The sequence below is a fragment of the Sminthopsis crassicaudata genome, chromosome 5 (genome assembly GCF_048593235.1).
Source record: "Sminthopsis crassicaudata isolate SCR6 chromosome 5, ASM4859323v1, whole genome shotgun sequence".
NCBI lineage: Eukaryota > Metazoa > Chordata > Mammalia > Dasyuromorphia > Dasyuridae > Sminthopsis > Sminthopsis crassicaudata.
The window spans coordinates 68,747,663-68,759,886 of record NC_133621.1 but is presented as its reverse complement, the minus strand read 5'-3'; the positions used below and the strand labels follow the sequence as shown (position 1 = coordinate 68,759,886).

The 12,224-nt window shown below is 36.7% G+C and overlaps 1 long non-coding RNA gene across 1 annotated transcript in view; it reads left to right on the top strand.

Annotated features, from left to right (window-relative positions):
• Positions 1-12,224, top strand: part of LOC141544598 (uncharacterized) — a 32,227-nt gene that overhangs the window by 211 nt on the left and 19,792 nt on the right. Inside the window, exon 2 of the long non-coding RNA XR_012482678.1 lies at positions 6,164-6,349. This is a non-coding gene — a long non-coding RNA (uncharacterized LOC141544598). The remainder of the gene's footprint in view (positions 1-6,163; positions 6,350-12,224) is intronic.

Below are 12,224 nucleotides of genomic sequence, written 5' to 3'. Positions count from 1 at the left end.
GCCATCATGATTGTCTTTAATCTAAGAGATAGACAAATTGCCATTCTTTCATCAAAATGCTGCATCACTAAATAAATTACTAAAAAAATACTAAATAAAATTATTAAATTACCCAGAAAATAGGTCTTTTGAACCTTTTTTATTTGCTTCATAACTAAACTGGACCTACTGTGCACTTACAGTACTTATCTTCCTTCACTTGTCTATCACATCCCTTATTCCTGGTATGACTCTCCATCCACAGGCCTTTATAGAAAGTCCCATTTCTTCCATCAAGTCTCCCTCTTCATCACTATTTAAAATGTTTTCCTAGACTACTTATTTACATTTGTATTTATCATGCTATTCTTTGCCTGATAGCTCTTTATGGACATGTCATTTCTCGTTTATTAGATTGCAAGTTCCTTAAATCAAGTTCCTTAAATGCCTTATTTATCTTAGCCATGCAATTCTTGTGCCTTGAACATAGTAGGCACCTATTAAGCTCTCTTTGAATTTGTATGCACCAAACCTAGCACATAGTAAGAATACGAAAAATTTTGTGAAACTGAATTGAATTTGAATAACTGTTACTTATGACTAGATGAGCAAAATATTCTCTTTTTTCTAGATAAAGAAAAAAAAATCATATGTAATTCAATCTATAAGCTTTCATTTGGTGCCTACTATTTGGAGATATTCTAATTGCTGAACAAAGTCAAATTCTGTCCTCAGGTTATATACATTCTACTAGGGGAGATCCTTCCCCTTTAGTTAAACTGAGCCTCACATAGAGTTAGGTAACTTCAGCAGACCTAAATGTTGCTCTTCCTCTTTGATTCACTTTGCTGAGTAAATCTTGTTAATGGGCCCTAGGATCAGCTGAATAGCCTAGTAGCTAAGGCCATCATTAGCTATTTGCTTGGCTAAGACTGTAATAACCCCAAAATTGTCTTCATTATTTCCAATTACCTAGGAAAATATGTGGTGTTCCAGAAACCCTGATAGAAACAGAGATGATATAATGTTGATGGGAAAACTTGACTCACAATTTTCACCATTAGGGATGGTTTATTAGGGGGAATGGGAATAGAGGGAGATAAGAAGTGAATGGGGAATATAGGAAGTAATATCTTTACAACTTAAGAAGTCAAAGAATCACAGAATTTCAAAGTTGGGAGGAAGCTCAGGGGTCAGCTAATTCAACCTATATCTGAGGAGGAATGTCCTCCAAAACACACCAAATGGCTATCCAAGTTAGCACAGTGGAGAGAGTGCCAGGCCTGGAGTCAGGAAGACCTGAGTTTGTGTGATCTTGGGCACTTACTGGCTTTGTGACCCTGGGTGAATCACTTAAGACTGTTTGCCTCAGTTTCCTCATCTTAAAAATGAGCTGGAGAAGAAAATGACAAACTACTCCAGGCTCTTTGCCAAGAAAACCCCAAATAGAATCATACAGAATCAGACAAGACTGAAACAATTGAAGCAATAATAAAACCTAAGTCTGCTTGACAATCTTCAGTGATACAATAGTAAAAATACTGGTTCGAGAATGAAAGCTTTTGAGTTCAAGTACAAGTTCTGATTGGCTATAGGGTCCTGGAAACATCAGTCCTATATACTATACACACATATGTGTGTGTATGCACTATACATAAATACATACCATATATAGATGTACTATATTAATACATCATATATGTATATATATATATACACATATATATGTATATATGTACTATATATAGACACACAATACATACATATATGCATATATATGTATGTGCATGTATATACATACACTATAGATACATACAATATATATAGATAGATATGAAATGTATATATGTGTATGTATAGTATGTATATATATAGGTAGGTATACTGTACATGCATATATATATATATATATCTATATCTATATATCTATATATCTATCTATATATCTATCTATCTATATATATATATATATATATATATATATATATATATATATATATATACCATACACACATATGTATGTGTATATAGACATTCACATTACAGACACACTATAAGTATATAAATTATGCATATATACATATGTGACATGCATAATATATACTCTATAAATATATACTATACATAGATACACACATGTATCTGTGTACATGTTTATACTATATATATATACTATATAGAGATATATGCATACCACATACATACATGTATGCATATATTTACATACACTATAGATGCATCCTATATGCAGATACATTTTATATATATACACATACTACATGCACACGCACACACATTGTTACAAACTTGTGGCTAGCACCTGATTCTAATTCTAATTCTCTAATTCTCCTTTAATTCCCTTACTGAGCTTCTTAGCCTAGAATCTGTGAACTTTTCAATAACTATAGTTCAACTAGATTTCTTTTGTAATCTTGCATATTTTATTTTATAAATTTATTATTTCAATTTATAAAAATTTTCTTTGAGAAAGGGCCCATAGGTTTCACCAAACTGCCAAAGATGTGTGTGTGTGTGATACAGAAAAAGGCTAAAAACTCCTGACAGACTCTTGAAAGGGCTTCTTTTGAGTGCACAAGGTTAAAAAGGGGTACTGGCTCCTTAGCTGCACCCTTTTATCAATCATTATTGATTAAGCACCTCTGTGTGATGGGTATTGTGCATTAACTTGCTGACTATGACTGACTTTCTGGTAGAAATTTTCAGGTAGCAAACTTCCATGATGGGCTTCCTGACAAAAGCCCTCAGGCAAATGGTCTGAATACTGTGGCCTCTTTTTTTTGGTGGTTGTTGTTTTTTTGGCTCATTATTCAAGTCAGCAGAAATTCTTTCCAAGAGAGAGCCTAGGAAGAAGGCCCAAGGTGACCTGGTACTGTTGTTTCTGCCAGCTTTCAAGAACCCTTTACGTTCCTGTTTGTTTGAGCTGGTTGTTCTTTGACTTAACCACTGGGAAAGAGACTTGTTATTTGAGCTCTGACTAGAAGGGAAAAGAGGTTTTGTGATTTACTCTTTCTCTCTCATTTGTCTTCTCTAGTAAGCAGAGCTGTGGTTCTGCCTGGGTGGCAGTGGGCATTTGCCAATCCCCTCTGATCATAGACAGCTCAGAGGCTCTCAGTGAAACTCAACCAACCAATGTTGTGGGTAGGGGAGGAAGAGTTTGCTAGTCCATAGTGCCCTGTAATTTTCATGTGGGAAAAAAAGTATATCCACAGCCTTATTTGAGAACCAGAAGAAGCCAGTGATTATTTTTAGGACAAAATACAGCAACACTGTGATGTCCCTGGGAGTTCAGTTCCTGAAAGCACTCACATCTTTCCCTTTGGCCCTACCTGCTAAGAGAGGCATTTGGGCTAGAGTGTGATCTTATAGAAGCTGTGGACAAGTCAAGACAAGTAATCAATATTTCATTTCTATATTTATAACTGCCATGATTCAAGATTGATAATCCAAATATTCCATTATAAGAGGAAGAGAAGGAGAAGAGAAAACAGAGACAGATAGAGAAACAGAAAAAAAACCAATAGATGGAAACCAGTGTGTGTCTTCCATGACTTCTTGCATATATTCATGAAAATGAACTGAAGCTACATCCTCAGAAGAGTTCATTATATTCAAGTTAGACCTCTTCCACTTACTGAATCTGATTCTTTTTGACCATTCAGCAATTAGTGCTATGTCCGAAAGGTTATTAAAGGGTAATAGGGAAACAAGTAGAGCATCCAGCATAGGCCAAGTGAAGAAATGTGGTCTCAGCTTACATTTTCTGCAGCAGTTTAAAACATTTAATGGATAAATTATGGATTAGCCCTTCTTTTTGATTTACTAGACCTGAGATTGCAAAGTACTCTTTTTCAGAGGTTCCTGAGCTCTGTCTTGGAATTGTAAATGGAAGTAGTGAGGGGTTTACCTGAGTTCCTGGATTTTCATAGTTTCCTTTTTAATAGGGTTCAGACAGTTTTCAAAAGTGAAAAATACGACATATGTCAAGCGTAGTGGAGAATATGCCAAGGTGCACACACTAATTTTTCCAAGACTAGTCTGCTAAAAAATGTTTTTCAAGAACTTCTCTGCACCAAGACAAGTGTAATTTTAGATGTTCACACCTAATCTCAAATGGGCAGGGGTGGATTTGAGCTAGACCAAAAGCATATAGGGAAGGTGGAAGAAAGGCAAAACCAGCTCTTCCTTCTTTACAAGTTCTCCTCTGTCTCTGTGTCCATGTCCATGTCTGCATCTGTGTCTGTGTGTCTATGAGAGTAAGAAATTGAGAGTTGGATGTTTTTAATGGCTTATAGAGTTAGTAATTTGGCAGACCTAAAAATCAAAACTAGGCCTTCCAACCTTAACCCATTGCTACAAATCCACCAACTTTCTTTGCTTTCTCTTTCCTTATTTTAGTTCTGTTTTGTTTTTGAAACATATACGGTTATTTGCCTTACTCTTTTTAGTATTTTTTATCTGAGATTCTACACAAAAGCCAGAACTTAAAAGCAAAGTGTAGACATTTCAGGGGAGCTGATTTAGGCTTGATGAAAAGGAAAACTTCCTAACACTTAGAGCTGTCTCAGCAAAGCTTGAGTGACTACTTGTCAGAGTTATTTTAGAGTGGATTCTTGTTCAGGTATGAATTGAACTGGACAGCCTCTTAGATCCCTTCAAAGTATGGTTCTCCTTCCATATTTCCCCTTCCTCTGCTCCTTTAAACATCAAAAAAGTACAGCCCCTACCCATTTCCTCTTTTTAGTGTTTCTCATTAGTTTTCATATTCATTCTGTCTATCCAATATGGAAAAAATATACTCCTCAAAATGTGGCCAACATGTGACAGCACGATATATAGAATACTGAGTCTGGAGTCAGAAAGAGTTCAAATATGGCCTCTTATGCTTTATATTTATGTGACCATTATCTTTTACCCACCTTAGTTTCTTTAACTGTGAAATGGGAATAACAACAGTATATACCTTTCAAGTTTGTTGTGCAAATTAAATGAAAGAATATTTGTAAAGCGCTTAGCACAATACCTGGCATATGGTAGGTGCTGAATAAATGCTCACTTCCTTTCTTTTTCCTTCCAGCATGGAAAGGAAGCACTCAGCTAGCATTAAATAGATCCCTGAGTCATTCCTCTAGCTTTCCATCATCCTTCTTACCCGATCACTATGCCATTCCAATTGGTTGTCCTTCCTTCCTACCAAGTACTCTCTGAAGCTGCATTGCAATGTTTTTTGCAATGTACAATGCTAAATGGATTCCAATTTACTATACTGGACTTCTGTACTTAGCTGTAAACTGAGTAGCTCTGAATAATGCTGCTCTTAACCTAAGATGGTGTGATCCTCTGCTTCAGTGGAATGAGAAATAATAGGACTGACTGTGGAAAGGAATCTTAGAAATCACTTTGTCCATATACCCTCAATCCCCCACATCCATCCCACCCCAATCATTTCACAGCTAGGAGCTGAGGCCTGGAGAAGGAGGCAACTTGCACAACCTAGTTGTATTGTATTGTTTTGGTCATGTCCAATTCTTTGTGGCTTCATTTGAAGTTTTCTTAGCAAATGCCCCAAAGTGGTTTGCCATTGCCTTCTCCAGTTAATTTTATAGAAGAAGAAACTGAGATAATCAAGGTTAAATGACTTGCCTAGGATCATACAGCTAGTAAGTATCTGAGGATGGATTTGAACTTGGGTTTCCCTTTACACAGCTATTAATTGGATTTTCTGGATTCAAACCCAGGTTTTCTGATGTCAAATTCAATGGTCTCTCACCAGATTGCCCTTCCCACTGAAAGGGCTGTTAAATCTGGGCATCAGAGAAGGATAAGACAAATATGTCTTTTTTCCCCTTGGAATACAAAGGCACTTCAAACTAATTTTTCATATTTACCTGTAGGTTGTAAACGAATGACATAAATCAGGTTTGGAAAGGCCCTATTAAGCCTCCTCGTCAGTCCCGCTGAGGGCGTTTTTGCTCCGTACCATGCATCCTACAGTGCTTTATCCAGTGCTGCTTAGACCTTTCATACTAAGTTTACAAATGAATTTTTAAGCTGGATCACCTCAAGATAAATTTCTGTGCTCAGTGAGATGTTAGCAGCACATTCTTTGGGGGGTGTGAAATGGGAGTTTAGTGAGGTTAATTTCTCTCTCCCCTCCTCTCCTTAGGCTAATGATGGAAAAAAGCATTTGCAGACCTGGGACTCCTCATAACTCATCCTTGCCTCCTGTTCCTCCAGAGTGGGGGCTCATAAATCTCCCTTTGTGATGACATAATCAGTTGCTCAGGAGTATGTGCAGTTTTGCCAGCTGAGGATTACAGCTGCAGGCAGCTGGTAAACTTGGATGTATTTGGTGAGTCAAAAGTCCTTCTTTTGTCAGGCAACCTCCATTAGGTCAATTGGAGCAATAGCAACCTGGAGAGTGAAGTAACTGCCCCAAGAGGCCATGGGAAATTGGACTCAGAACATTTGAAGACAGAACTAAAGAACTATTGTAGAATCTCATTCAAAGCGAAGATGCTTAAGAGAACACTTGAACTGAACTTTGTACAGTATGATACCAGAAGTTCTGGGTTCAAGTCTTTCCATGAATAATTCCTATCTCTACAACCTTGTGCAACTTCCTTCTCTAAGCCTCAGTTTCCTCATTTGCAAAAAGAGGGAAGTGGTTTAAATCAGGGGTGAAGAGCATCTGGTCCATGGGCAGCAGAAGGACCAGGAAATCATTTGCTAAGGCAACCACAGGTGATGATGAGCTGAAAGCTAGGTACAACCACCTGCTGCAGCTTGAGTTCTATAGGTTGATTATTTTGTATGAACTGCAAATGATGTTATAAATATCCAAATGTCATTGGCAGGGAAAAAAACCGGTTCCCTACCCCTCCAATGGTCACTAAATCCTAGGGCAAATAGTATGCTTTCTCTCCCTAAATGAATAGAATGAATACATTAAGACTACATTCCAAAAGAAGGGGCAAATTGGACCATTGCCTAATCCTTAGTTATTGAATGTTATTGCCACAGACAAACTGAAGTCTGAGACAATTTTGAGTTAGAAAGAGCAGGGTCACCCAATGCATCCTGGGTCATTGCCAGTCATCCAAATTTGTGACTTATTCTGGATTTTTTATAATTTGGAAGAGAGTGAGGCTGATGACTCTTCATTTGCCTCATTTAAATCCAATTCATGTGCAAGTCAAGACATCACCTTTGTGATATCATTGGTCTTCAAAAACAAAAGGTCAACAACAAGAGAAAGAGTGAGCAAATGAAGGAGAAAAGGTGAGTAAATAAAGAAGAAAAATATACACTATTAGAAGACCTTGGACATCATTTAACCCAATCCCCAAATTTGTCAAATGGAGAGCCTGAGGCCAAAAGAAATGAAGAGATCTGCCTAAACTCATTTGGTACAACTGTACATACACACACACACACACACACACACACACACACACACACACACACACACCCTTACTGTGGTATTGAGACCAAAAAAAAAAAAATCTCACCTTACTAAGATTATGACAATCACACAAATTTCTAGGAACAGATTTTGCTTTCTGAATACCAAATTTCAAAGAAACACAAAGATGACAATAAGTATGGCCAATATATATTTTTATTTCTAGTGAGTCACTTGCCTGGCTTATTACCCTGCCAAGTTTTTAAATATTTTAAACCAAATTTCTTCAAATCTATTTTACTTTGAATTCAACAATTTTAAAAAACTGTTTACTTGGTGAAACTGATGTGTTTCTTATTATTGGTAAATTATTTATTCATCAGCACTATTATGCCAAGGATTTGTCAATAGAACACTGTGGGATTCACCTAGTAAGTTACTTCACACCAAATGTTCATTGTCTCCTTTACTTTTGAAAGTTTTCAAGTGTCACAGTTTCACTTTAAAATTTGAGAGTTTGTTTTTAATTTTACTCTACTCTATTTGTAAATGCCTTTTTCATTTTTGCCAAAACTATAGAATGCTTTAAAAATTTGGCAGTGTAATAATACATCTCACACATGATTCACTACAAGTAAAAATACAAATTGGCCATGGCTATTGTCAAATTTCTTTGAAATTTGCTATTTGGAAAGCAAACTATGTTTCTGGGTTCTTGTTTTATTGTCAGAAAATTAATAAGATTTTTATTTTTCTTAATTTATTGCACTTTTTAATTTTATATAAATGTGTCATTAGTATTGATATATAACAATAAATATAGATATGTAATTAATACATATATGCATATGCACATAAATACAATCTAGTAAGACTAAGAAATATAAGTAGAAACCAATTATCTTGTATGAACAATTATCTGCTGATTGGTAGGATATTATAGAAAATGTTCAGTTATTCACTCTGGGATAAGAAGTTTGGTCACATAACATATTTATGTCAATATCCGATGATTTCCCTTCCTACCTAGATGCCCACACTATGTATGGCTGATAGACGATAAAGCAGGCAAGTTTCCTGTATGACCTTGAGGGGAACTCTTTTGGAGTTTATAAAACCTAAGGATTTTATGGAATGCCACTCAGAAAAATTAGTATTAGGTGAATGTGACAGAAAAAAATTTCATGAAGTTAAGAATAATCCTTTTAGTGAGAATGAAATCACTGCTGTTAGAAAGGAAAATAGACATGGATCTATCATATTTACATAGAAAATGAAAATGATGTCTCCTTGAAGTATCCTCTCCCAATGGCTCCATGTTCAGTTTTATCATCTATAAACAGGGAAATGGTAGCCTGATTATACTGATCATCAATTCCTTTTTAGGTCTAACATTCAGGGATTCTATGCATCCAAATTCCTTGGATCCCCTTTCTGAGTCAGACACTTTCCCCACACTGAGTCTCCACTCCTTCAGAACTTCAAATAGGTACTAATGCTACATTAGTTGCTGTTTGCTTTCCCATGGATGAAAAGGGAGGGAATGCAATCTTAGGGGCCATGTATCTGGGCCAGGCTAAGCTCACACCAATCCAGTGATTCAGGCTCAGGACTGGAAAGAAATGAAACATTCTAGAACTATAAAATTCATTCAAAATAAATTTACTCACAATAAGACTAAAAGGATAACATTTACTAAAAATAAATTCTTGTCTCCCTCGGCCTCTGCATTTCTCTGAGCCACAAAGATGTCCTGTAGGATAGAGAGAATTCTCCCCAGACTCTGGCACACCAGTTCCTGATTAGTTGGGATTTTTATGCCCGTGGTCCTCTAAGCCATCCAAATCCTAAGGACAGTCTCCTGTTTTCCCTTAATGGAACTTGTCTTAGTCTATCTATGTAAAAAGCATGTTATACTTGACTCTGGCCCTATTCCTCAATTTTTCTTTCTTTGACATGGCTCTAATTCACATTGCTACTGTCTGTATTTCACAATGCAACTGTGACAATAAGTGTCTAACTGAATTCTTTGTAGAAAAACAGTACAAAAATGGATTGTAAATGAGAAGCAGCAACTCAGAAGTACCACCACCAGTCATATATATTTGACTATAACTGAGTAATTCATCTCAGGCTGGCTCATCTCTGTCACCCCAAATTCTTCTGGGCTCCTTTACCCTAGTGGCAGTTGGTTTGTGCTCAGAGGAAGAAGCCAATTTTAATTTTGGCCCAAGTCAAACATAATTAGGAAGGTAAATCAGCAGCTTCTGTGAAGAAAAACATCCCCAAGCTAATTATCAGTGATTTGGGGATGAGGCTTGGGGAGAGCAACCGTTATCTGCTGCTTCGGGTACCTGGATTAACACAGGTAACTGAGAATTGATTGTAATTAATTTTATAAAACCTAGAAAAAGGCTTAATATGTAAAATAAATCTTGGCTTACTTTCTCTATAGTAGGATACACCTCCTTTATTTTTCCCTCAGATATAAACATTTTGGGTAAAAAGCTTCTCAGAAAGGAATGAAAAGTTTCCTGCCATCTAATGCAATTTGAAAGTACAGTGGACTCCACCAGGACCTGGCAAATTCCCTATCGTTAGAAGGTTTCAAGTATAGACCAAACAACCAATTGTCAATTATGAAGTGAAAGTGATTAGTGGCCAGCAAGGGAGTTAGCTTAGGTGGTCTCTAAAGTCACTTCTAACACTGAATCTTAGTGATTATATGAATCTATTTAAACAAGGAAGGGAAGAAAGGAAACAAGCATTTTTATAGCACTTTGTATGTACCAGAAACTGTGCTAAGAACTTTACAATTATTATCTCCTTTGTTCCTCACAATAATCTTGGGAGATGAGTGTTATTATGATCTATATTGTGCATTTGAAGAAACTGAAGTGAAATTATTTGCCCAGAGTCAGGCAGCTAGTATTTTAGATTACATTTAAACTCCAGTCTTCCTGACCCAAGCAATCTATTGTACAACCTGACTAAATTATAATAGGAACTTTACATTGTGATTTAATTTTAGCGTCAGATTCCTAACCAAGAACTGGGAAAGTTTTACCTTAGAGGCCACCTAAAATAATTTTATAAATGAGGAAACTGAGTTACAGGGAAGTTAATTAACTTGTTCAATTTAAAGTCACACAGTTAATCAGTGGTAAGAATTGGGACTAACACCTGTGGCTTTCAATCCAGAGCTCTTTTCAATACATTGCTATCTATAGGAGAATAATCTGCATAGGCTAATTGCCCAGTTTACCTCCTCATTTGTCAATCATATAGCTTAAGGATCTTGATGAGTACCGGGATCAGGTCTGAACAGAGTAAAACTCAAAGGTTGCCTCTTTCCAAGTTGGGAATCTCTACCATATGGGTGTGAGTGCAGAGGAGAGATGGAAAAGAGGTAAGAGCACCCTGAAGAAACTTGTACCAGTAGCCAGTGTCAATAAGAAACACATTAGTGTATTCCTGAGCAGCTGAGCAGCCAAAGGCATTCCAAAGTACACAGAGGAAAGTGGGTATCCAGCCCAGGGGCCTGAGGGAGAATTTGCCATCAGTAGACAGCAGTATGGCTATGCAGCCCTTCACTTTTTGTCCTACCTTTTGTTGGGGAGTGGTAATTATTTTTATATGAAGAAGGAGAAATTAAAAGATGACTCAATAACTACATTGAAATATTTCTATAATTTTTATGAGAAAAGTTGTTGACTCTTTCTTCTTGAAATCTCCTGGGGATATGAGGCAATAAACTTAAATTCAAGCCAGAAAGATTTAGATTAGACACAAGAAAGAACTTGTAGAAGTTATTAAATATTGCAACATATACACTTACTCCAGAAAAAGTTGAGTTTCCTGCCTTAGTGATCTTTCATTAAATTCAATCTCCTTGACCCACCTACTCTCTGCCTGTCTTCATCAACTGGATTAGGGGGAAGGGCATGGGAAGAATGGTGTCCCTGCCTTTCTTTGAGGGGAAAGGAGTAATTTTAATTCTAATTCTGTAATTGTGATCCAGTGTAGACCATTCCAGAACACCCCACCCCTCTTCTTCTGTATCTCTTCCCACTCAAATTAGATTCCAATGAAGGTCACTGTTGAGAGGAATCCATACAATTTCCACTCTTACACACATCTATTTCAAGCCAGACATGTCCCAGAGGTATTAATTTTGGAATCATGTATAACTTAGCAACTTTGTCCAGCACCCATTTAACAGATGAGGAAACTGGGGCCTATAGAAATTACTCAACCAGTTTAGGAATAGAATCCATGTGTGTGCATATTTATACATGTATACATATGTTTATATACATGTATGACATATTTATATGTACACTGTGTGCTTATTTATACATACATACACATATACATTGTGTGTGTGTGCATGTGCATGAGTAATGTGCTACATGAGTCCAGAAGAATCAGATGATTCTGGGTTGGGTTAATCTGGGAAGGCTTCACTTCCTTCCCTGTTACCTAATTAAGGGCTGATCTTCAAACGACAGAAGGCCCCCAATGTGAGTTTCAATTTGACAGCACATCTCTGGATCGAGTTAGATATGGTCTACTAGGAAGCAGGGGTTCTGTATCAGGTGGCATTTGGGGATTACTTCTTAGCTCCTTTCCACCCATGATCCAAATTTACTCTTCTCCCTTCTTGACTTTATGCAAACTCTCCCCACCTCATGGCCTGACCTCACCTAAAAATGTCAGCTGAACAAAGTTTGATAATGATGATAATTAGACAACTATTTATAATTAATTACATTATCTAAATGTAACTAAAAGTGGCTGACTTTAGGATGGAAATGTGAAT